Source organism: Macrobrachium nipponense, chromosome 22 (assembly GCF_015104395.2).
Source record: "Macrobrachium nipponense isolate FS-2020 chromosome 22, ASM1510439v2, whole genome shotgun sequence".
NCBI lineage: Eukaryota > Metazoa > Arthropoda > Malacostraca > Decapoda > Palaemonidae > Macrobrachium > Macrobrachium nipponense.
Window position 1 is genome coordinate 51,836,790 of NC_087213.1, and position 26,808 is coordinate 51,863,597.

Genomic DNA, 26,808 nt, shown 5'->3' on the forward strand with positions numbered 1-26,808 from the left:
TTTAGTTTTCTTCCAGTGCAAGGTTAACTGAAAGAGGGGTGGCTAGAGGTGGGCAGTAAAAGTTAAGACCGCAGGCTTTTTAAACTATGAAAAATACAAATTAATTTAAAATCTGTCATTTGTTCATATGCAGAACAAACCTGGGTCTTAACATGACAACAGACTCACTCCTGGTGGGAGGTAAGTGAATCCTGAACCGACTGGAGATTTGGCACACCTGGTCAAACTTCCTGAGTAAGAGAATTCAAAGGAAGAAGACCTAAGCCTCTGAGCTGTTAGATATGTCTCTAACATTCAGACTACTGAGCAAAAATACGATGCTATATCTGTTCAGATAAACTAAGGTAGCCAACAATATGGGTTTGTTATTATTCCTCTCTCCCCTAGCTAGAGAGAGGAAGGGTTAGCTACTGAAAGGTATTTTCATACAGAATAAAAAATTCTCTAACAGTAAGGATATTTAATATTCACCTGTATCTGACCAGTTCCAGCGTTTGATGGCTCCCTCTTTTTACTGGCCGTAGGTAGAGAAAGGTAAAGGGAGGAAAGAAAAGAGACCAGCCATCTAAATCATTCTCACTTTCATACCATCATCTTAGGCAAGATACAAACTGTCCAACTAGGGACACTGGATGAGCTACACAACTTGAGCAGCCACCACTGGATCCCAAGAGAGAGAGAGAGAGAGAGAGAGAGAGAGAGAGAGAGAGAGAGAGAGAGAGAGAGTCCAAATGTCATGTGCTTTAGCATGCACAGTCTTACCAGTAGAAGCTGATGATGACTAAGCGTGCTTAATCATTTCACGTAGCCTAAACGAAATGGTATTTCTTGACCCAGCCTGTGCTAACATAAAGTCTATGGCACCCCCCTGGTCTGAGGTGTCGAGTTTTTTTTTTCAGATAACTGAGCAGTGCTCTGATGGGACAGCTTAGTGCTCTGACGGGACAAAGGAGAATTCATCTGGGTCACTGTTAACAAAATCCCCAAGGGAAGGGATGGAAAACAAGGGAAATCTGTCATCAAGAACCAAGGGATTTTGAGTCTTAGCAACAAATTCCAGGACAAATTTGAAGGGTACAGACCCACAACCCCTGGTATGTTTTACATCAAAAGCCAGGCCATGGAGTTCCCCCACTCACGTTGATGAAGACAAGGCTAGAAGGAAACCTGTCATCAGGGTCACGTCTCTTGTCCAATGAATGAAGTAGTGGCTATGGGGCTCAAGTGAGACTACTTGGCACCAGAGTTAGATCCCAGGTGGAAGATTTTAGTTCTCAAGGAGAACAAGACTTATCAAAACTTTTGAGCAGCATAGAGATTTCCCAAGATGAAGTTAGGCTAACATCCTTCAGACGGAGAACCACTCCCAAGGCAGCCCTGTGTTTTTCTGTTCTGTGGAAGATCAGGAAATCAGCTATCTGGTGAATAGAAGTTCCAAATGGAGAGAAACCCCCATTGACTACACCAGTCACAGTAAAAGACCCATTTTCCCTGGTACATGGCTGAAGATCTGAGGTAACCAGACATCAATGTCACCGCTTTGTGAGAAAAGCTTCTCGCTTGCAAATAATACTTGATACTCTCCAGCCGTGAAGAGAGGTTGATAAAGGAAATTGTGTCAAGGGGGTATTTCTCACGGGACCACTGAGAGCAGAGATAGCAGATCTGGAAACCACTCTACTTGAGACCACAAAGGAGCTACTAGGGTCATCCTAAGATTCTGGGAAATCATTACAGGTTGTTGTCGACTTACGACCTCTGCATGTTACAAATGATCAACTTTACGACCACTCACAACTAAAACTATTTAATACAAATAAAAATACTGGTAATGACTGGGAAGCAACATGAGCAAGAAAGAGTGGTGTCTAGCTGAAAGTAGAATAGTTTTTCCCCAGCTCCCACCTCTCCACACACGCACTTCACGAGCAGGGTTCCCAGACATACGATAATTATCATACTATAGTAGATTCACTTCACCCATACATCTCATGCCCAGCGCCGTTCCTTACGACGCTCCTGATTGGCTGTTGATAAGCCAATCACAGGGCTGGAAACTCTCAGTCTCTCGAGAGAGTTCACACAGGCAGGATTTATGTTCCACCTCTCCTCTTTCAAAAGTTATAACTTTCATTATACCTCAGTTTTACCCACAGAAAAGTAGTGTTTCCCAATTGCACCACTAAACGTTGACAAGCCAATGATTTAAGGATTAGGATGATATAAGAATTATGAAGTAAATTGTAATATATAGTAAAAAGGAATAGTGAGAGGGATATAGGAGGACTGATTGTAGCAAAAAAAAAATCAATGGGATGAATAAATGTTTTCCATAAGGTATGAATATCTAATTAAGGGATTTTGACGAAGGAAAAATCTATTTCTGGGCAAGGGCCCGTGTCGCCCAGTGAAATCCCCAATTTTTTTAATCCCACCCTTGGGCCCAAGCTTGGTCTTCTAACTTCCTTTTCGTTAGCAATATTTACCTTAGAAATATGAACTAAAAGGATATTTCACGAAGCGACACGGGCTGAGCCCAGAAAACAATTTTTGATAGTGGTCGTTGTTTCGTTCTCAAAGGAGTTACTCCCTGGTGTGCGCCAGCGCCCCAAGGTGATCAGACAAATATCAAAGAAATATCTTTTAGCCTGGTCTTTTAGCCGCGTATTATGTCATAATGATAAACACTATGACAAGTGATAGAGTATAATAGACTCAAAAGACAAGAAGGCATTTGTTCTCGTCTTCAGCGAAAGCTGTACCCAGTTTTCCTGCATAAAAGCCTGTAGAAGTGACTATAGCGCATGCGCATCGGCCATCTTGTTTTATGTTCGGGCCAGCCAAAAAACCAAAAACCATTACTCCTCTGGTCATCACAGACAAAAGTCTATTCCTCTATCTTGAGATTTTTCCTTGAAAATCAATCATGGAAACGCCGACATTTGAAAGTTAAGTGCTCATTTTTAAGATTTAGTTAAAACAGTTAGGTTAAAAACTGTGGAACAAGAAAATTTTATTGTGAAGTAAGAAAACTGGTGTTTTGTTTACCCCTCCGGTGTTGTTTAGAACATGTGACCGGCGAGAAACATGTCCCAGACTAGCCTTTACGAACGCAGTGTGTTTTTAAATAAATTTTTGTTGGAAGTGTTTTTGCCTAAAGAACTACTCCATATTGTATTATTAATTTAGTTAATCTTTTCAGATAACGGTTTCTACCATTTCCAAGGCAATAGCCTACATGAGCTGGTAGCCTAGCTGGTTTAGGACAAGTAATTTTAGACTAAGAATGGTAATTATCGGTAGCCCGTAACCAAAGATAGTACAGTGGGGCATCGCTTATTCACGGATCAGTATTCACGGATCCAGTTAATCACGGGTTTTTTCTTGGACCGTTTCTCATGTTACATCACTGGTATGAATCGCTGCATCACGGGTTTGTTGTGTTGCGTATGCGATGTTTTTCTGTAGGCTAAGCCTCGGCTGTGGTCCGATAACTACCAACATTCATTTAAAGACTCATATAATGATATTAACTGACAATAAAGGTAATAAAACCATTCTCACCTAATATATTATTGTCCTATCTTCGAAATAAATAGCCTATTCAAGGTTTATGTACGACGTTCATTGGTAGGCTAAGCGTAGTTGCAGTGCGATAACCACCAACGTACACAAACATTCACATTATGATATTAACTGACAATAAAGGTAATAAAACCATTCTTACCATATATATTATAGTCATATCTTCATAATAAATACCCTATTCAAAGAATAATTCCACATCATTGCACTCAACTTATCGTCGGAGTGGCCAGCCACAAAATGTAAGCATATACCTTTACGTACGAAAATGGTTTATGTATACGGTTGCGTTCAAAGCGACATTTTTTGTTTGATAAACTTTTAGAAATTTTAATAGTAGTGGTAGTGTAATTACAGTAGTAATAACATTAAGGCTAAAATTAATTCGAACTTCATTATTATTTTGGCAGTATTCGTATATAATTCTCTGAACAATGAAGTCATACAAACACTATTTGTCATAGATTATCGTAAGTATTGCTGTTTGTTATTGGCGACGAAGCGTAAACGAAATACATAAAAGCATTTTTTACCTTATATATTATCGTCATATCTTCATAATAAAAAGGCTATTCGTGGAGTAATTCCATATCGGTGAAATCAATTTGATCTATGCGAGGCCAGCCAGCTGACAAAATGTACGTACGTATATGAAAATCATTATGGTAGCGTTCACAGCAAGATATATCTTTCGAAATTTTTAAAGTACTTTCCATCACGTAGTAGTAATGTTTGGAATTACCCGTAAGCATTAATTTTCAAAATACAAAATATCATCGTTATTTTGGTAAGTGAATAATATGTTTAGAATTATCATACATAGCACTGGCATTGTTATGGGTTTGTGGCAGTGATAAAACAACCAAAATAACGTCTCCTTTAAGTCGTCATATCATTCATAATAAAAAGGCTATTCGTGGAAGTAATTCCATATCAGTGAAATCAATTTTATCTATGCGAGGCCAGCCAGCTGACAAAATGTAAGTACGTATATGAAAATCAAATATGGTAGCGTTCACAGCAAGATTATCTTTCGAAATATTTATAGTACTATTCATGCTACGTAGTAATAAGTGTTTGGAATATATGTAACATTAATTTTCAATACAAAATATCATCGTTATTTTGGTAGTGAATAATAGTTTAGAATTATCATACATACACTGCATTGTTATGGGTTTGTGGCAGTGATAAAACAACCAAAATAACGTTCTCCTTTAAGTCAACGCGTTTAGGAAAAACATGACATAGAATCGACTTTGCGACTTCGTTCACTTTGATATTTTTAACGATACAATAACAATCATTTGTACTACTAAAACCATCTTCACATAAGTAATTTTTTGTAAGATATGTGTTGTTGCAAAAGCTAGCTTATACATAAAAGGCTTTTATAATTTAAGTCATCTTAGATATACATATGTACCCAAACTCATTGTGGGGAAATTTACTACTGTTTCCTCGGATATTGAAATACTTTAGCATCATTCAAACACTTAATAATATAATGCATAAATACTAGGCTATACATATTTACATCGTATACAAACACTACATACAGTTATATACACATACTTTTATATACAAAGTTAACAGTTATATACACATACTTTTATATACAAAGTTAATCATATGAGTAGTGATCAGACGACAGCTGTGCACTGGACTACGTACGTACTACTTGAAGATAAAACAAACAAAAATTTTGTTGTTGTTAGTCGCCGGGATAGATTAACATTTTTCCAGAGATTAAAGAGCTGAATTTTGTTTTGAAGGTATGTCAACCGCGTTAGTAAATAGGTATCATCTTCTAAGGAAATTTTTTTTTCTCTCTTCTTTTTGCGGAAGAATCTTCAAGCCATTTTGCATTCAAAGTAATGAGAAGGAATCATTCTATTCTTCATGAAATCAGTAAAATACTTACACTAATAATAAAAACTAAAACTACGTACTGTATGCAAAACACATACATCATCGTTAGCTTCGTGTGTGTAAACGTTCATTCTAAAAAATTACAGAGTAGTATAACTAACACCTGATTGGTTGGTTGGTAGCCATGGAGATCTGTTATCCAATGACTGCCCTCTGCTTCTGTTCTATTTATAGACATATGGCATGGATGGCACTAGGTTTGAACGTTACCATGTTCGTGATTTTCTGACTGCTGACGGCAAAAATTACTCAATAATTTTCTTTATATAATTATTCCTTCGTGAAAACAATAATATAATAACGCAGTTGACATACCTTCAAAACAAAATTCAGCTCTTTAATCTCTGGAAAAATGTTAATCTATCCCGGCGACTAACAACAACAAAATTTTTGTTTGTTTTATCTTCCAAGTAGTACGTACGTAGTCCAGTGCACAGCTGTCGTCTGATCACTACTCATATGATTAACTTTGTATATATAGTATGTTTATATAACTGTTAACTTTGTATATAAAAGTATGTGTATATAACTGTATGTAGTATTTGTATACGATGTAAATATGTATAGCCTAGTATTTATGCATTATATTATTAAAGTGTTTGAATGATGCTAAGGTATTTCAATATCCGAGGAAACCGTAGTAAATTTCCCCACAATGAGTTTGGGTGCATATGTATATCTAAGATGACTTAAATTATAAAAGCCTTTTATGTATAAGCTAGCTTTTGCAACAACACATATCTTACGAAAAATTACTTATGTGAAGATGGTTTTAGTAGTACAAATGATAGTTATTGTATCGTTAAAAATATCAAAGTGAACAAAGTCACAAAGTCGATTCTATGTCATGTTTTTAACTTTAACGTATAGTGGTATGAAAAACACCAGTGTGTCGTAGCGATGCGTCATCAATATAGTGGTATGAAAATACCACATGGTGTTGTAGCGATACGTTATCACAAAGTACAAATCCTTTTCCCGGACCATCCTCAGAATTTTACGACTCTTCAACTTCAAGATCGATATGGTGAAATATATTATATAGTCATACTTATTGTTAAAATTCACAAGTTGAACTGCAAAACATTATTATATTTTGATTGTTATGTACATATATTTTTTTGTGTTTTACGGAATGTTTGTTTGAAATAATACCTATTAGTGAACATATGGTATTAATTGTCCCACTATTTTATTATAGGTGATCTTAATTATCTCACATTCATTTAACAGTATTATATTAATATTTATTTAAATAAACTGTAATTAATAAATAACAATAATGAAAAACATAAAGGGAAAAAATGTTTTTGCTGCAGTAGTGGTTTGTTTGTTTATTATGCATCTGACCTCACATTTCCGAAATCTGAAAAATTCCAAAAACCGAAACATCGGAATGTGTGTGTACTGCACATTTTTTTAAACACGCACACAATGTCTACACATTTACTGATACCCGTTGGTATCAGTAAATTACAGTACGTACATATTTATCCTGAGAGAGAGAGAGAGAGAAGAGAGGAAGAGACGGAGAGAGAGGAGGAGAGAGACGCTACGAGACGAGAGAGAGAGAAGGGAAGAAGAGAGAGAGAGAGAGAGAGAGAGAGAGAGAGAGAGAGAGAGAGAATGATTAAGGACTCCAAGGCGTGTTATTTTTACAATTATTTTATCTTGGGATTTTTTTTTTAATCTTGAGATTTTCTATTCAATTCTTGAGATTAATCAATTCTCGAGATTAATAAGAAAATTAACGTAACTTGACTAGCATCAGCACACATCTGAATGACTCGGCCATTAGCAGGCTAAACCACCAACATTATGAACTTGCATGATACATGAGATACATGACAAAACACAAAACCACTGTTTATTGGTGAAAATTTGGGGGTCGCACGATATGGGAGATTGCACGTTATTCGAGTATATACGGTATGTGATTTTTTTTAGCCTTTTATGGAACAAAATCTAGCAAGAAATTGCCATTCCCAGTTGGCAACACTGGCCTACTCACGTTTGTCCAAGGTTGGTTTGTTGTTGTTGTGAAATGTGGTGTGCGGCGCGTTCTTTAAATTGTACCCATATAAACAAGTTAATTATGTGGCATCCAAAAGCCCTGATTCTTTTACTCTTATGGGAAAGACGCCTAAAGGTCAGATGAAGGTTTTTACGTGGAATATACTATTAACGTGTTGTGACGAAGGGAAGAGATGTTTCGCTGCATACTGTTGGTAGCATTATCGTTATTATATTACTGGATTGCACTGCAAAATCGTCGCCATCTTTTATCAACATAGATTGTTGGTGAGTACCCATATGATTTACATAATTTTGATAGTTCTCTTACCACTCATCCTCTCTTTCCTTGTAAAAAAAAAGAGGCCCACCATGCGTATGTAGGCTTCTAGCTGTAATCCCTAGGCTAGTAGGCTACATATGTACAGTAGTACATATACTACATTTATTTTTTAAGGCTAATTTTGTACAATAACTTTAAAACTGTCTTGAATTTAGTTTTAGGTGATAGTTGAAAACATATTTGGTGTTTGAACTAAAGTAGGCAGTTATAAACATTGGAATAGGGGTCTTGGGTGGGTTAACTATTAAAGTAGGCAGTTTTAAGCAATTTTTGAGGGGGTATCAGTATAACACGGGTATTTACTTATCACGGGGGGTTCTGGGCCCTATCCCCCGTGGATAACGAGGCCCCACTGTATATCTAAAAGATAATTAAATAACCCAAAGTACTTAGCTAATTTTTCGGTGATAAGTACCTAGAAGTAAATAAACATGCTACACCATTTTAATTTTATTTTGCCATATTTAGTACGTATGTCCGAAATAAACCAACCCGGATAATTCCTAGTGTTAAGTAGTGAACCCCTTACTAACACTATTAACCATTAAACGCCGAAGCGGTAAAAATCAAAACGTCTCCCGAATGCCGGAGCCGGTTTTGAGTGAGTGCGGAAGCGGAAAAAATAATTTTTTCAAAAAATCACAGCGCACATAGTTTTGAAGATTAAGAGTTCATTTTTGGCTCCTTTTTTTGACATTGCCTGAAGTTTAGTATGCAGCCATCAGAAATGAAAAATAATATCATTATCATATGTAAATAATGCAATATATGGTAGCAAAAAAAAAAAAATCATACATAATTGTATTCAAATCACGCTGTGCAAAAAAAAGTAAAAGCTATCGAGTTTATTTTTTTCGTTGTATTGTACACTAAATTGCAATCATTTTGATATATAATACACTGTAAAACGATAAAAGCAACACAGAGAAAATATTATCAAAAAATAATGCATGAATTCGTAATGCGCGGACGTAAACAAATATTTTGCTCAAAAATTCACCATAAATCTAAATACTATTGTCTTAGAGACTTCCAATTTCCTTCAAAATGAAGACAAATGATTGAATGTTACTATACTGTAAGAGTATTAGCTTACAAATGCAGTTTTCGACCATATCTGGCAAGTTAAAGTTGACCGAATGTCGATTTTTTTTATATATATATTTTTATATGCAATTATTTCGGAAATAAGAAAAGCGACAACCTTCAAATATTTTTCGTTTTATTCTACATGAAATTGCGCACATTTTCATATATAAAACTCTATGAAATGCCTAATATGAAATGGAGCAAATATTCCGAGAATGGGACGTACCCATTTCGGAGATTTGTGGCGGAGAATCCGCGCGCGGAGGGAAGGAAACTTTTTTTTAAATTCACCATAAATCTAAATATTGTGCTAGAGACTTCGAATTTCTTTCAAGATGAAGATAAATGACTGAATATTACTGACCTGTAAGAGTTTTAGCTTACAATTACGTTTTTCGACCATTTCGGTAGAGTCAAAGTTGACCGAACGTGGTTTTTTTTCTATTTATCGTGATTTATATGCAAATATTTCAAAAATGAGAAAAGCTACAACCTTCATTTATTTTGTATTCTACATAAAATTGCGCACATTTTCATACATAAAACTTTATGTAACGGCTAATTTAAAATGGTGCAAACATTACCACAATCGCACGTATGATTTTTTTTCAGAAGAGTTACCGCGCGGACGTAAAGAAAGTTATTTTTTTCATAAATTCACCATAAATTGAAATATTGTGCTAGAGACTTCCAATTTGTTGCAAAATTAAGGTAAATGCTTGAATATTACTAGAATATAAGCGTTTTAGCTTACAATTGCGTTTTTCGACCATTTCGGTAGACTCGAAGTTGACCGAAGGTTGAAAATTTGTCACTTATCATTTTATATATGAAAATATTTCAAAATTGATAAAAGCTACAACCATGGGTTGTTTTTAGTTGTATTGTGCATGAAATTGTGCACATTTCCATACATAAAACTTTATGTAACAGCTAATTTTAAAATGGTGCAAACATTACCACAATCGCATGTATGATTTTTTCCGGAAGAGTTACTGCCCGGACGTAAGGAAAAAGTTTTTTCATAAATTCACCATAAATTGAAATATTGTGCTAGAGACTTCCAATTAGTTGCAAAATTAAGGTAAATGATTGAATATTACTAAAATATAAGAGTTTTAGCTTACAATTGCTTTTTTTGACCATTTCGGTAGAGTTAAAGTTGACCGAAGGTTGAAATTTTGGCACTTATCGTTATTAATATAAAAATATCTCAAAACTGATAAAAGCTACAATCATGTGTATTTTATTGTTGTATTCTACATAGAAATGCGCACATTTTCATATATAATACTCCATGTAACGGCTAATTTAAAATGGTACAAAAATTATGTCAAAGTGACGAAATAATTTCCGAGATGTGTCACAGATACTCTTTAGTGCGGCAAGAAAGAAATTTGCGTTTGCGCGCCTGCGTAACGATTGTAAACAAAACAACACCTTGATCTGTGAACTCCCAGCATCCCCCAAGGCGTGTGATTCAAAAGTTTTCGGCTGGTAGGCCTATAAGTATTTTTCCGCGAATTTAAAAAAAAAAATTTTTGAGTCGACGTATGGTACGTCCAATCGGCATTCGTGAGACATTTTGACTTGACGTTTAATACGTCCATTTGGCGTTTAATGGTTAATCAAAGTTGTTAGCCTAGAATTTGTATTCTAAGGCTAGTAAAACTCTGAGCTACATGTTAAATGGTGGTTTTTAAGTAATGTTGAATGGGGTGCTGAAATTGTAATTCAAATTATCACTCTAAGTAATGCTTAGTGTAAGTATTGATTTACTTGTAAGGTAAAATAACCAACCATGACGGTTAGTGTTGGTATGGTGGTTTTATATAGGCTAGTTTATCAGTAACATAACATGCTAAAACTATTCGAGGATTAACAAAAATGTTTATTTTGCTACGATTTAGTATCCAAGCCTATATGTGTATTTATGTGTGTGCATATGTGTATATGTATGGGTTTATAAACCTCATTATTAAAAAAAATATATAAAATTACTTGACTCAGTAAATAGTAGCTTGGTTATGTAGCCTAACTAAGCGATTAGGCTTCATATTAAATTTTTGTTGGTAATAAGTCAAAACCTAAACTTATATGGTAAGAATAGATTATACCAGGATACTAACCCAAGTCTTATAGAAATTTTGCTTATGTTAGTAAATAGTTAGCCATATATATGTGTATATGTATGGGTTCATAAACCACTTTATTAAAAATTTCAAAAATTACATGAACTCAGTAAATAGTAACTTGGTTATGTAGCCTAACTAAGCGATTAGGGTACATATTAACCCTTAAACGCCGAAGTGGTAAAAAAAAAAATTGTCTCCCGTGTGCCAGAGGTGTTTCGGAGTGAGAGCGGAAGCGGAAGAAATATATTTTTCAAAAAATCACAGCGCGCTTAGTTTTCAAGATTAAGAGTTCATTTTTGGCTCCTTTTTTTTGTCATTGGCTGAAGTTTAGTATGCAACCATCAGAAATGAAAAAAATTATCATTATCATATATAAATAATGTGATATATGATAGCGCAAAAACGAAATTTCATATATAATTGTATTCAAATCGTGCTGTGCGCAAAACGGTTAAAGGTAACAAGTTACTTTTTTTTCCATTGTAATGTACACTAAATTGCGATCATTTTGGTATATAACACATTGTAAAATGATAAAAGCAACAGAGAAAATATCATCACAAAATAATGCATGAATTCGTAACGCGCAGACGTAAACAAATATTTTTTTCAAAAATTCACCATAAATCTAAATATTGTCCTAGAGACTTCCAATTTCTTTCAAAATGAAGACAAATGATTGAATATTACTATACTGTAAGAGTATTAGCTTACAATTGCAGTTTTCGACCATATCTGACGAGTTAAAGTTGACCAAATGTCGAATTTTTTTATATGCAATTATTTCGGAAATAAGAAAAGCTACAACCTTCAAATATTTTTCGCTTTATTCTACATGAAATTGCGCATATTTTCATATATAAAACTCTATGAAATGCCTAATATGAAACGGAGCAAATATTCCGAGAATGGGACGTACGCATTTCGGAGATTGTGGAGGAGCGCACGGAGGGAAGGAAAGTTTTTTTTTTAAATTCACCATAAATCTAAATATTGTGCTAGAGACTTCGAATTTGTTTCAAGATGAAGATATATGACTGAATATTACTAGACTGTAAGAGTTTTAGCTTACAATTGCGTTTTTCGACCATTTCGGTAGAGTCAAAGTTGACCGAACGTGGTTTTTTTTTTCTATTTATCGTGATTTATGCAAATATTTCAAAAATGAGAAAAACGACAGCCTTCAATTATTTTTAGTTGTATTCTACATGAAATTGTGCACATTTTCATATATAAAACTTTATGTAACGGCTAATTTAAAATGGTGCAAACATTACCACAATCGCACGTATGATTTTTTCGGAAGAGTTACCGCGCGGACATAAAGAAAATGTTATTTTTTTCATAAATTCACCATAAATCGAAATATTGTGCTACAGACTTCCAATTTGTTGCAAAATGAAGTTAAATGATTGAATATTACTAGAATATAAGCGTTTTAGCTTACAATTGCATTTTTCGACCATTTCGGTAGACTCAAAGTTGACCGAAGGTTGAAAATTTGTCACTTATCATTTTTTATATGAAAATATTTCAAAACTGATAAAAGCTACAACCATGGGTTGTTTTTAGTTGTATTGTGCATGAAATTGCGCACATTTCCATATATAAAACTTTATGTAACGGCTAATTTTAAAATGGTGCAAACATTACCACAATCGCATGTATGATTTTTTTCGGAAGAGTTACTGCGCGGACGTAAGGAAAAAGTTTTTTCATAAATTCACCATAAATCAAAATATTGTGCTAGAGACTTCCAATTAGTTGCAAAATTAAGGTAAATGATTGAATATTACTAAAATATAAGAGTTTTAGCTTACAATTGTGTTTTTCAACCATTTCGGTAGAGTCAAAGTTGACCGAAGGTTGAAATTTTGGCACTTATCGTTATTTATATGACAATATCTCAAAACTGATAAAAGCTACAATCATGAGTATTTTTTAGTTGTATTCTACATAAAAATGTGCACATTTTCATATATAATACTTCATGTAACGGCTAATTTAAAATGGTACAAAAATTATATCAAAGTGACGAAATAATTTCCGAGATGTGTCACAGATACTCTTTAGTGCGGAAAGAAAGAAATTCGCGCTTGCGCGCCTGCGTAACGATTGTAAACAAAACACCACCTTGATCCGTGAACTCCCTGCATCCCCCAAGGCTCGTGATTCAAGAGTTTTCGGCTGGTAGGCTAAAAGTATTTTTCCGCGAATTTTTAAAAAAACTTTTGTATGTCGACGTAAAATACGTCTAGTCGGCACCTGAGAGACAAAAAATGTAGACGTAAAATACGTCCAGTCGGCGTTTAAGGGTTAAATTCTTGTTGGTAATAAGTAAAAACCTAACCTTATTCAGTGGTAATAGATTATACCAAGGATACTAACCCAAGCCTTATAGATAACTTGCTTAGGTTAGTAAATAGCTATAAACTAACTTGAATAGTATTGGGTGTTGCTATAATTAAAATTAAAACCTAAACATAAAGAATACAAAAGGACTAAGTTTAATATAAAAATATGCAAGGCTTCAAAGGTAATTCAAACCTCAAAAAATTTGAGTTAACACAGATTTAGGCAGATCTAGGTAATAACTCTGCGTCGAGTATTTATATGAAAATTACAATTCTCAAACTAATTAAGTTGATAATTGAAATTTAACAATTGTTGTTTGGGGGTCGAGTTTAACCCCAGGGACAAGTATCAGAAACAGAAAAAAGGGATTTTGACGAAGGAAAAATCTATTTCTGGGCAAGGGCCCGTGTCACTACGTGAAATGTCCCTTTAGCACACATTTTTAAGGTAAATTATTGCTAACATACCAGAGAAAAAAGCTAATATGGAAATGCCAGAATATTCTGGCTTGCTCACCTTATTTAAAGGTGTCGGTATAGTTTCTGGGGCGAGAGAAACCACTACCATAGGTCCCCTTGCCATTTAGATTCATCCTCCTTCAAAATCCCTCAACCAGAGAGGAGCCGTCCCAAGGCCCACTCCTCGCCGCCGCCACGGCTAGCGCGCCTCGACGTCATATCTGCAGTTAGCACCCAAGCTTGGCCAAAAAGGGGGGGGGGGGGGGGGGGGGGGGGGGGGGGGGGGGGGGGGGGGGGGGGGGGGGGGGGGGGGGCTGGGGGGGGGGGGGGGGGGGGGGGGGGGGGGGGGGGGGGGGGGGGGGGGGGGGGGGGGGGGGGGGGGGGGGGGGGGGGGGGGGGGGGGGGGGGGGGGGGGGGGGAGGGGGGGGGGGGGGGGGGGGGGGGGGGGGGGGGGGGGGGGGGGGGGGGGGGGGGGGGGGGGGGGGGGGGGGGGGGGGGGGGGGGGGGGGGGGTCAGGGGGGGGGGGGGGGGGGGGGTGTTTTTTTTTTCACAAGAGAAGGGTGGGATTTCACTAGGCGACACGGGCCCTTGCCCAGAAATAGATTTTTCCTTCGTCAAAATCCCTTTTCTGGGCTCAGCCCGTGTCGCTACGTGAAATAGTACCAGAGAAATGGGCACATAAGCTTGGAACAATGGAGTACACAAAGAATATTGTAAGAAAGAATAAAAAACAGTTAAGGTTAATTGGTATAATCTAAGAGTAAAGTTACGAACTGGGTAACAAGGGTAACTGAAACCTTAAGAGCATACAATATTGAATTAAAGTGTGATTAATCCTAAGAACAAAATACAAGGAAACATCACAAATATGTACAACATGTGGCATCCAAGGTACAACAAAGGCTACATGGTGGCAGAGCCACGATAAGAATGTCAGTGAGGTAGGTAGAAAGGAGAGATCTAGATTAAACTACTTACTACTATTCAAGCAGTGTCAGGAGAAACTGTGTTTCCCGCTGCCACTGCTGGAAATTTAAGTGCTTCTAAGGACTTAAGATAATGGCGTTTGAACACTGTCGGAGATTTCCAGCCTATATACTTCTTCAGATCATCAAAATTCATATGTTGAAAATAGTTAATAGAGGTAGCCACTACCCTAATGTCATGTACTCGAGGGAAGGACTCTGGGTTGGCTTAATTAATGAAATATAATATTTGTTGTCTAATTCCTTTTAAGGAAATAGTGCCACCTTTTTCCCTCATAAATAAAGGGCCTGAAGATCTTAGGACCGTCCTATTTAGGTATGCTCTTAGGGCAGTAACTGGACATAAGGATGGGTCCTGTGGAAGTGGGAGAATTTTCCACGGGGCCCACCTATCTAGTGGGTCCTCATTTTTAGCTAGAAATTGACGATCTGGAGAAAGTAATACTTCTCCTGAAGGGAGAAACTCTATATGACCAGAGTCTCTAGATAGAGCCGACAGTTCAGATACCCTGGCTCCTGAAGCTAGACTTAAAAGGAATAATGTTTTCCTCAGGAGGGGTAAAAAGTCACATGATTCATTATCAGTGTCTGAGGCTAGTTTGAGAACATCATTTAAGAACCATGACACAGACTTGGGTCTCTCTGATGGCCTGAGTCTAGCACAGGCCTTGGGGATTGATGAAAACTAAGTCTGTTAGGTCTATTTTGAATCCAAACTGGAAGATTTTCTTGAGTGGAGATTTAGTAGTAGTAATAGTACTCGCTGCTAAACCTTTTTCAAACAGTGTCCTAAAAAAGGATATGGCCAGATTGGTTGTCATGGTTTGTGTTTCAGAATTCCTCAGGAATACAGCTAGTTTTTTTAACTGCTGAGTCATACTGACGTAGGGTTGATTCCCGTTTATCCGATTCTAAGAATAAGATATTCTTAGGGTCGATATTGGTATCCCTTTTTGCCGCAAACTTCATAAAATCCATAAAGTTAGGGTTTTCTGAATCCCTGAGGAAGCGTACACAGTCTTTGTTTGTACTAGTTGTGACAGCCTGGGATTGGGAATCCGTTGAGGTTGGAGTCCCAATTCCAGTAGTAGTGGGAACCAATTGCTCTTGGGCCAATTGGGGGCTATTAGAGCAATGTGTCCCTTGAACGTCCTGAGTTTGTTCAGAACCTTCAAGAGAAGATTCACTGGAGGAAAGATGCAAATCTTCTTCCACTGATTCCAATTTATAGCCATGGCATCCATGGCATAAGCCAGAGGGTCCAGGATGGGAGCCACATAACAAGGGAGTTTGTGATTCGATTCTGTGGCGAAGAGATCCACCTGAAGCCCTGGGACTTGTTGGCAGACCCAGTTGAATGACTGTTTGTCCAGGGACCACTCTGACTCCAGTGGGACTGAACGAGATAGCGCATCCGCTACTATGTTCCTTACTCCTGCTAGATGGGTGGCGGACAGGTGCCATTTGTTCTTGGCTGCCAATGAAAATATGGCTATCATGACATGGTTCACATGGCTCAACTTGAAGCCTCCCCTGTTGATGCAGTGTACTACCACTGCACTGTCCAGCACCAGTTTGATATGAGATTTCTTGGCTGGATGAAGCTTTTTCAGGGTGAGGAACACTGCCATAGTTTCCAGTACATTGATATGAAGCTGGCGGAATGGAAGGGACCAGGTTCCCTGTACCTTCTTGTACTGAGAGTATCCTCCCCCGCCGGTTAGTGACGCATCTGTGTGGATGGATAACTAGTGCCGGCGGAGGGAACTGAAGGGGAATTGTCATTCAACAAATTCTTGACCTCCGTCCAGGGGCGGAGTCGTTTCCGTAAGTTCGCCGGGACAGTGGCTAGTTTGTCTCGGGATCTGTTGTTTGCTCTTGAACGCCAGACGCGGTTTACGTCTTTCAGTTTTGCTTTTAACAGAACGTCTGTTATCGAAGCGAATTGGAGAGAGCCTAGGATCCTTTCCTGGTTCCTCCGGGATGTCTGTTTGCACTTGAGAAATTGTCTGGTTGCCTTGGCTATTTCTTTCTTCTTCAACGACAGAACTGATAGAGTGTGGGAGTTCAAATCCCATTGAATGCCTAACCACTGAAAGCGAGACTCCGGTGTTAGCCAGGACTTGGTCTTGTTTATCTGGAACCCTAGGTGTTCCAAAAACTGGATTACTTTGACCGTTGCTTTGTGGCATTCCTTGATGCTTGTGGCCCAAACGAGCCAATCGTCCAGATAAGCTACTAGCATTATTCCTTGAGACCTGAGTTCTTGAACGACTGTCTCCGCCAGTTTTGTAAATATTCTGGGGGCTACATTGAGCCCGAAAGGCATTACTTTGAAGGAGAATGCTTGGTTCCCTAGTCTGAAGCCTAGGAACGGGCAGAAGTGTCTTTCTACTGGAACATGATAGTATTCGTCTGTAAGATCTATAGAGGTGGTGACGGCCCCACGGGGTAGTAAGGTCCGCACCTGCGAGATGGTCAGCATTCTGAACTTGTCGCAACGAATGAATAAGTTTAGACGGGACAAGTCTAGAATTATTCTTCGTTTGTTTGAGCCTTTCTTTGGCTCGCTGAACAAGTGACCTTGAAATTTTAAATGCTTGACTCTTGACACTACTCCTTTCTGAAGGAGTTCTTGAGCATACTCTATCAATTCCGCTGTTGGTTGTTGATCGAAGGTTTTGGATGGAGGAGGATCTTTGATCCAGCTCCAGCCTAGACCTTTGGACACAATACTCTGGGCCCATTTGCTGAACCTCCATCTGTGACAAAAGAGGAACAGTCTCCCTCCTACCTGAAGATTCTCACTGGCTCGGGGAAGGACGTGTCCCGCGTCCTCCTCGTAAGTTCTTACCTCGGTTAGATGCTCTTCCGCCACCTCTTTGGCGGAAGGCGCCTCTAGCTCTGCTACCCCTGCCAAACCTGTTGAATGGCTGAAAGGATTGGCTTTCAAATACTGGGTTGAAAGCCGGGGAGACAGCGTAGGAGGTCGAAGCCTGTGCGTGCTGAGGTTGCGCCAGCAACACAAACTGTTGTTGTGGCTGCGCCTTGGAGGTGGACGGTTGCGGTACTTGTGATACCGGAACCGCCTGCATCACTGTCTGTTGCTGAGGAGCCTGGAAAGGCTGGAATTTCCTAGGCTTCTTCTTTTTCTGACTTGATGCGGCCGAGTCCGACTTTCGTTTGCTGATCAATCCCCAGCGAACCCTTAGGCTCTGGTTAAACCTAGTTGCCTCGCAGTGAACTTTGTTCACTACTGAGGCTGGGAAGAGATCAGCCCCCCAAATGGATGAGACTAAGAGTTTATTAGGCTCATGTCGGATGGTGGCCTCTGCCAGGACATGTTTCCGACAATTCCGTCTAGCTATGACGAAATCATATAAGTCACATTGCATTGTATACAAATGCGACTTTGCTATGATTTTGAATAGCGGCTCTTCTCCGTAGATCAGAGCCGATACCTCCGTCATAACTAGAGTATTGAGGGATCTGCACAATCTCATCCTGGCGTCGAATTCAGCCTGGATGAGGCTGTCCGAAAGCCTGGGTAATCTCTCGCTAGAGAGATGGCACAGTCTGGTTTAAGTTTTCCGATTGAAAAGGTGGCCGGGAGATCTAACCATAGATAGTCTGTTCCGGGGAGCAGGAGGGATGTTGGTTCCGTCTCCCAGAGCTGTGGCATTGGCTCATCTTTCATCGCGGCCTGTAAGGTGAGCTCTGCTACCTTCGATATGCGATGTGAACGGGATGGGGGTCTCCGCGTCCACGGTGAAGATCGTGAAGGCGCTTTTAAAGGCTTGGACCCTGGTGTTGTTGCATTGCCACTCCTCCAGGTTCCTTAGCCATTCACGTTGAGCTTAATCCCGAGAAAGGATGACCGTCTCCTTTGGGATCTTATCTTCTCTCCTCATCGCCGCTTCCGTAAGGCGGGCATAGCCGATGAAGGGGGGCTGTAAACCTTACGGATGGAACTCGAAGTCCTCAAGCCTTCCAGTTCCAAAGCCCACCAACGTCAGCATCCCGTCTACGAAGGGAGCGTGGGAAGCAATCCTCCAGGGGTTGCTTGCCGTAAAGGCAGGGAGGGTACGTGAGTCCGGCATGGTTTGAGCTACCATGCCGGGCTGTGCAAGACCTGTCGCAGGATTTTCTCGGGAGACCTGCAATGAGGTTCTCCTGAGTGACTAGTCTCTCCAAGATGGCACGGACTGACTGGCCTGACTCCTCCAAAGAAGATGAGATCTGGGTAAACTTCTCTTGGAACTTATTCTGTACTACGTTCCCGACTAGACTACCCATCTGCTGCATAATATTGGCCGAGATATTTGCAGAGAAGGTGTCCGTGTTGAAAGGTGAAGGTTCCACCTTTTCTTCTGGAGTCCTAGGCCGGGTTCCTTTAGAAGTTGAAGGCTCAGGGTCGGAGAAGAGCTGAGCCTTGTCCCTAGAAGACTTGGACTTGGAACCCTTCAAGTACGAAGTCATTTTAGCCTTGTCCACTCTGGGATGGTGAGCCGAAGGTTTATGGGCGATGCTAGAAGTTGACTTCTTGGACAGTGTCTTTTGAAGCGATTTAAAGTCACGCTTACCTTTGACTTTAGGGATCGCCAGGGCGGACTTCGGTCTGACCGATTGCCCATCCCCGGTGAATCCCTGGAAAGAAGTAGATGAAGTAGGGGAAGAAGCTCTAGATGAGCTCAAGGGGAGACCTTGAGCCCCTACTAAACCTGCCTCACTTACATCCCTACCTCTGCCGTCTACCGCCATGGGCTCGAGGTTGATGTCGAGTGCTGCTACTTCCTGCAGGACCTCTTGATTCGCCGGTTCCTTCGATGCTAGTGCAACTTGCTCTTGAATGGTGGCAATCAGAGGAGCCACCGCCTCCGGGTCCACATAGGAGGCGCTCTTTCCGCCGGGGAAGATGAGGGTGGCCATCTCCTTGGACAGAATGTAGGGTTGGCCCTTGGTGACATTCTGTCCAAACCCACCAACCCAGGCCTTCAAGGTGGACAAAGCGGAGTCCCGAATCGCTTGGGCACCCTGAAAGAGAGGGTTAGTATTAATACTTAAGGCTACTTAAGATTACAGTGGACCCCCCGTATTCGCGTTCTCCAGATTCGCGGACTCACATATTCGCGGATTTCTCTGGGGAACGTTTCCCTGTATTTGCGGTAAATTCGCGCATTCGCGTTATTTCCTATGATAAATATCCACAAATTCCTGTTTTTTTTGATGAATTTCATCATAAAATGCACTTTTTGTGATAAAACTATTAAAAAACCAAGTATGAAAATTTTTAGTGGGTTTTTCTTGAGTTTTAACTAACAAAATAGGCTGTTTTTAGCATTTTCATAGGGGTTCCAAACATTCGCGGATTCTAACTATTCACGGGGGGGTCTGGTACGCATCCCCCGCGAATACGGGGGGACCACTGTAATTATAATATATGCTGATTGATATATCACGAATCATATTGGTCATTGAAGTGAATATGTCAAGGTTTGGTATCCAGAACCTTACTTACCCCGGAGGAGACCTCATCCACGAACTCATTACAGATTGTGCAGCTCTCATGGTGCCATACCAACGACTCGTTGTACCGGATCGCACAGGTAGCGTGGGTCCGGCAAGCCTCGTGCCCACAGGGGTCTTGCAGCATGGCATTACAGCCCGACTCCATACAGTGGGTGACCTGTAAGTGAAATGGACTAAGTCCGTGATGTGATATATCATAACACTGGGATTCACCGGAGTTGACAGATAATAATAAGGATTAGTCTCTACCTGCTCTTCTGCCGTGTAACGTGGCGAGTGTCCGACAAGGTCGGTAAAACAACTTGAATCAGTGTGTCTCCGGCGTTGCCAGAAGACAAAAGATCACTGAAACAGGAGTAACACCTAGCCTTTATGCCGGAGCGAGGAGTACTGGGACGGCGGGTGAGGAGCAGGAGGGGACCAATAAAGAGTGGCGGGGTAGACAACCCCGCCGTAAAAACTTAAAATTAGAATAAGTGGGTGGTGAAACCCGGATGGGTAGCGGGGTCTCCGCCAACTTAAACTAAAATAATGGATGTTAAGAATAAAACGTAAAAATGCATAAGATATATTGAAATGCTGCTGGAGCTCGCCCAGAGTCACTGGTCCTAGGACCTGGCTATGCCGGAGCCCTGATCCACAGAGGGGGAGGGTGGTGACTCGGGGTAGGGGAGCGCGCCCTGAGAGCCGAGGAGAGCCGAGCGTAACCGAGCCTGGTGGCCAACCGAGACTCGGCCAGGCAGGGGTCCCCCAGGTACCCTATGGGGAGAACGGTATGGAGCCGAGCCGGCGTCAAGTGTCCTCCAGCTAACTCCCGTATCCAACCTCGTGGGGGGGAGGAAGGGAGGGAGCTCGGATCGGTTGCCTGGGACAACGTGAACGAGCGTATCTCCCCCCCTGGAGGGGGGAAGTAAGCATGGGGGACCGACGCTGAATGGCTCATAGCGGTCGCCTGGAACCTTCTCGGCCGTGGGATGAGCCACGCGGTGAGAAAGGCTATGCGATCGGAGGTGGCCTAGGCCAGCCAGAACCATCTCGAAAAGCATGAATACCAATAACATCCTAACAAAACACGGGGGAGAAGGAAGAAATATGATGGAGAAGAGAAAGAAGAGTCCTGGAGAAGCTGGATCGGACCAACCAAGAAGGAAGGGCGATCTTAGCGACTCATAGCAGCTGGCCTATGCTGATACGTAGAAACGTAGGGCAGTGACCAGGGTAGCTCAGGACATGAGAGAAAGGACCAGAGTCCTTTAGGGAGCCTATCATAGAGACCTGACAACTAAAAGAACATGCATGCATGAACTCTGAGCTGAAGGAAACGACGTAGGCTACGAGCTTAGAGTGAACTCGTAAACAACCCCCGTGTGATAAAATACATAAATCGCATCAATGGCACGTCAATAATGCATCATTAATAGAATAACAATGTACTGCTAAATAATTCGAGCACAAACGGTATAGAAGACCGAGTGTAGCACGAAACAATGGAACACGTGGGAGCGAGCTGCGCATGGGGGCTCGGGAACAAAGCCGTCTGGGACGCCGTCCATAAACAACCTAAATAAAACGGTTAAACAGGCCCATGGCAGTCTTAAATGTTATAAAACATTAATAGCAGTACTTAACTTGGATGCAGATGAATCTTGACGTTCCATGATGACGATTAAGAAATTCCAGAACGAACACAACACAGAGCAGAAAAATATGTGCGGTGTGGATCGTGCTAACGAAAGGGATGACGTCAAGAGTTGCTAGCCGGGGTGGTGGCGAGGAGTGGGCCTTGGGTCGGCTCCTCTCTGGTAGAGGGATTTTGAAGGAGGATGAATCTAAATGGCAAGGGACCTATGGTAGTGGTTTCACTCGCCCCAGAAACTATACCCACACCTTTAAATAAGGTGAGCGAGCCAGAATATTCTGGCATTTCCATATTAGCTTTTTTCTCTGGTATGTTAGCAATAATTTACCTTACAGTCCCGTGCGGACTTAGTACGTAAATTGTCTAAATAATTTACATAATGTACTAGAAATGTACATTTGTAGTCAAACTGACTTATAAAATGATATCTACTACTCGTTAATATTTACAGTTTTCAAGTATTAAAAATAATTTATACTAAAATAAAAATTTTCAAATAACAACTTGGTTTTTTCACTACAGGGCCATCTTGAGAAATGGCCCTCAATTAAAGTGTGCCGTAGCTCGTTGCTCGGTGTGATTTTTGCCAGTGGGCACTGCCCATACCACCTGCCATAGGCATATTCCCTGTAACAATCAGGGCGAATTTGATTGGTCCCCTGATGTGTGCGAGAATTGTAGCATGCTCTTGGCAGCAAGCTTTAAAGATGAAACTGCTCGCTTCAGACTGTCTTGATGGGTCCTAGGGTTTAGCAAACGTGAGGAAGAGGGAGATTATATCTATCCGGCAAAACTCCAGCAGTATATATTGAAACCCTTCTCTGACGTTCCATATTCAGGCCAAAACCCAGTAAATCAGTCACCACTAACCCCCAGGTACATCCTGAGGAGAAATTTGAGGAATCCTCACCTAAAGGTGAAGTGTTCAAAGACTTTGAGGTAGACATTGATACCATAAGAACCTTGCTGAACCCAGAAGGACCAGGGACACAGATGTCAATCAACCATGGGAAAAACATTGTAGAAGAAAGTTAATCTCCCATGCAGCTTTCAGAAGTCGATCAGGATCCTTCCCCCAAAAGAGATATAAGGATCCACCTGAACCCAATGGAAATAACAGCAAATTCAGAGGGTTATAACAATTCATCCAGGACTTCTGCCCCCTGGGGAACAGAGCTGCAGCTCAGCTGTAGATATACAATCAGGTTTTGCAAGCTCTAAAAAAGTGAGATCACTTTTCCTGCTGAAAGGCAACAGATACTGGACACACTGAATTATACACCAAAATGTAAACCAAATTGGATAACAACAACATCCATTTTGCTTGTATTTTAACCATTGTACTATAGTAAACAATTACCGTAGTGGAAATAACATTATAAAGAATAGGACCAAGATATTTTAATGTAATAACTTTATTCTCTATAGATCAAAGATCAATAGGTAAATATATTGTTAAATTTAAACCTAGTTTTAGATGAAGCTGAGAAAACTGTTGAACCTGCTAATGACCATTATCATGTATCAGCAACAAGGATAAAACTTCAGTAAACATATGCCATCAAACACAACTGTAAATAAAATCGAGATAAAATCATTTTAATCAAAACTACTGTGCTTGAAAGAATACATTTTACTGTTGGTTCAAGCTGATAAAAGATAAATAACGTACACTTTGTATTACGATGATATAAAGGACAATTGCGAATCTCAATAAACATACCGCTAACGTGATCTGTTAAAAAAAAAAAAAAAAAAAAAATTTAGTTAACAATCAGGAGACATATTCAAGTCTTATTTCCACCTAAAACATGTCATTATAAGGAAAAATAACCTTGTCTCATATAAGTCAAGTATCTAGATATTCGTTTATGCTAACTAGAAGCAAGAAAATTCACTCAGAAATGAGTTGAATATGGTGAAACAAACTCATATTCACCATCAGCTGATTTCCAAACCAAAACATTGATCACTATGTTAGTAGAATTTTATAATACAATAATATGAGAATATATACAATATTATTGGATACAGTGAAGTAATGTATAACTTTTAAAAGATTTATGGAAAATATGCATATTAACTTTTCCTTCTTTGCTTATCTTAATTTTCGTCACTATGCCATCTACGTAGCAGCGGCATCTCCAGCTCATACTGTTGTACCTCAATTTTATGCTTATGTAACAAAGCAAAAAATCAACTAAGTTCCACATTTATATTTTGTACTTCTATCCCAAGGAAAAAAAGAAACAAGTTGTAGTGTTGCAAAAACAAATGTACACTAAACACTTACTCATAAACATTCACTAAATTACTCACTAGACCCTAAACATTTTCTAAACACTTGCTCATTAAACGTTAACAATAAAAAATGTACAATCACACTAATCCCGTTCAATTTGCAGGTTACCAGACCTTTAAAAATGCTGCAAGGCTTTGCAGAGCCACCCTGGTGGAAGATCACCAAACTATGTACAGGCAGTCCCCGGGTTACGACGGTGTCGGCTTACGACGTTCCGAGGTTAGGACGCTTGTCAATAGACGTTATTTCCAGGGTTACGACGCCTACAACGCTCATCTGGGAGATGGAATATGACACCAAAAATGCAAAATAATCAATATTTGAAGGTTTTTTTGATGATAAATGCCATAAGAATGCAGTTTACATAGTTTTCAATGCACCCAAAGCATTAAAAGTAAGGTTTTCTTAGGATTTTTGACGATGTTCCGGCTTACGACGATTTTCGGCTTACGACGCGTCTCAAGAACGGAACCCCCGTCGTAACCCGGGGACCGCCTGTAGTACAGGTAGTCATCTACTAACAACGGCATTAGGTTCTGGCAGAGCTGTCGTAAGTTGATCTCATCATAAGTCGACGAACCATATAGCCTATGTACATGTATTCTATACCTACAAACCACATAGCCTATGTACATGTATTCTGTACCTACCGTATAATATCTATCATATATTATATCCAAAGTATGCACTGTATACTGTCTTTCTTTTAGCATATTGAATATATTGAATCATGTTTGAGCTGTCTTTTTAGCCTTTTTACCATATTCAAACACACATGCATGTACATGTAGGTATTTTTTTCGTTTACATTTTCATTGACAACTGACTAGCCTACATATACATTTTATATCATCGCAAAAATGTGCATGTATAGTACCTATTATTACGTTTAGCATATGAAATCTTATCATGCTTAAACTCCTTGATTAATACTTACTTTTATTACTGTATTTGACATTTTTATTGTAGGTATTCAAACCATCTGTCTGGTCTGTTTACATTTTCTTATCCGCCATTTGCATTGACAATTGGCTACACGTATTATATACTTTTATTTATTTATATGTTTGAATTAAATACATAATTCGAAATAAAATGGTTAAACGGGCCCTTGCCCGGCTAAAATTGACATGAAACATTACTAGCAGTACTTAACTTGGATGCAGCAATAGCTTGACGTTCCATGATGAAATAGGATAAATCCAGAGCGAGCACAACACAGAGGAAGAAAAAACGCGTGCGGTCTGGATCGTGCTAACGAAAAGGATGCCGTCAGAGGCCCTAGTAGTAACGGTAGCGGGGAGTGGGCCTTGGATCGGCTCCTCTCTGGTAGAGGGATTTTGAAGAAGGATGAATCTAAATGGCAAAAGACCCCTGGTAGTGGTTTCACTTGCCCCAGAAACCATACCGACACCTTTATATAAGGTGAGCAAGCCAGAATATTCTAGCATTTCCATTTTAGCTTTTTTCTCTGGTATGTTAGCATTAACTTAACTTAGAAATGTGTGCTAAAGGGACATTTCACTGGCGACACAGGCCCTTGCCCAGAAATAGATTTTTCCTTCGTCAAAATCCCTTATTACATTTGATTTATTTGCAAAACATAGAAATACAAAATGAATTACAAAAATACGAATCTTACCATTTTCGAACAAAATTTTACATCTGAAAACATAAAACAAAACATCGTCTGCTGTTTTCTCTAGCGACCATTTGTACTGTTGCCAACATATCTATGTACGTAGTAATACACAAAGTTTTATTTTACAATAAATTATTTGTTCTTTATAAATTTCAGGGAAACTACAGTAATGCATAGATAGAATTGATTTACAGTACAGCAAAAACATGAAGATACAGAAAAAATAAAAATTACGAAATATTTGAAATTTGAAAAAAAGCAAAAAAAAAAAAAATTATTGTCTGCTGGTGGATGGCTGGGGATCGTCCGGGTCATCTGTGGTAGTACCGGTAGTGGGGGCAGGGGTAGACCGAGATGTTGGTTTAAACATAAACATGCTTAGTTTTGTTTGAATGGTCCGTTTTTTTTTCTCTTCATAAATTTCCCGGTATGGGCGAAAAGCATCAAGAACCATGCATTCAATTCTTGAAAACCTTTCAATATTTGGATCCATACCTTCAAAAAGAGCAAGAAGTTTATTTAACTGTGATAAACCTTCTGCTAAGCCTTTGGTCATGAACATTCTTTGTGGCTCCTCCTCCTCATCTGCCTTTTCTGCTGCTGCTTCTCTCCTTTCCTCTTCTGCAGCTTTTTCCTCTTCCAGCGCAATCAGATCTTCAGTTGTTAGTTCTTCCGACTCTTTGTCAAGCAATTCTTCCATTTCACATCCTAACGAAAGACCTTTGGCTAATTTCACAATTGTTTCACGAATCATTATTAGTTCATTCTCATTATCAAACCCATAAAAAATATTCACATAG

General features: G+C 39.6%; 1 protein-coding gene across 2 annotated transcripts in view; it reads right to left on the reverse strand.

Annotated features, from left to right (window-relative positions):
- LOC135198635 (vacuolar protein sorting-associated protein 54-like) overlaps positions 1 to 26,808 on the reverse strand; it is a 321,344-nt gene that overhangs the window by 249,213 nt on the left and 45,323 nt on the right. The gene's annotated exons all lie outside the window — the stretch shown is intronic.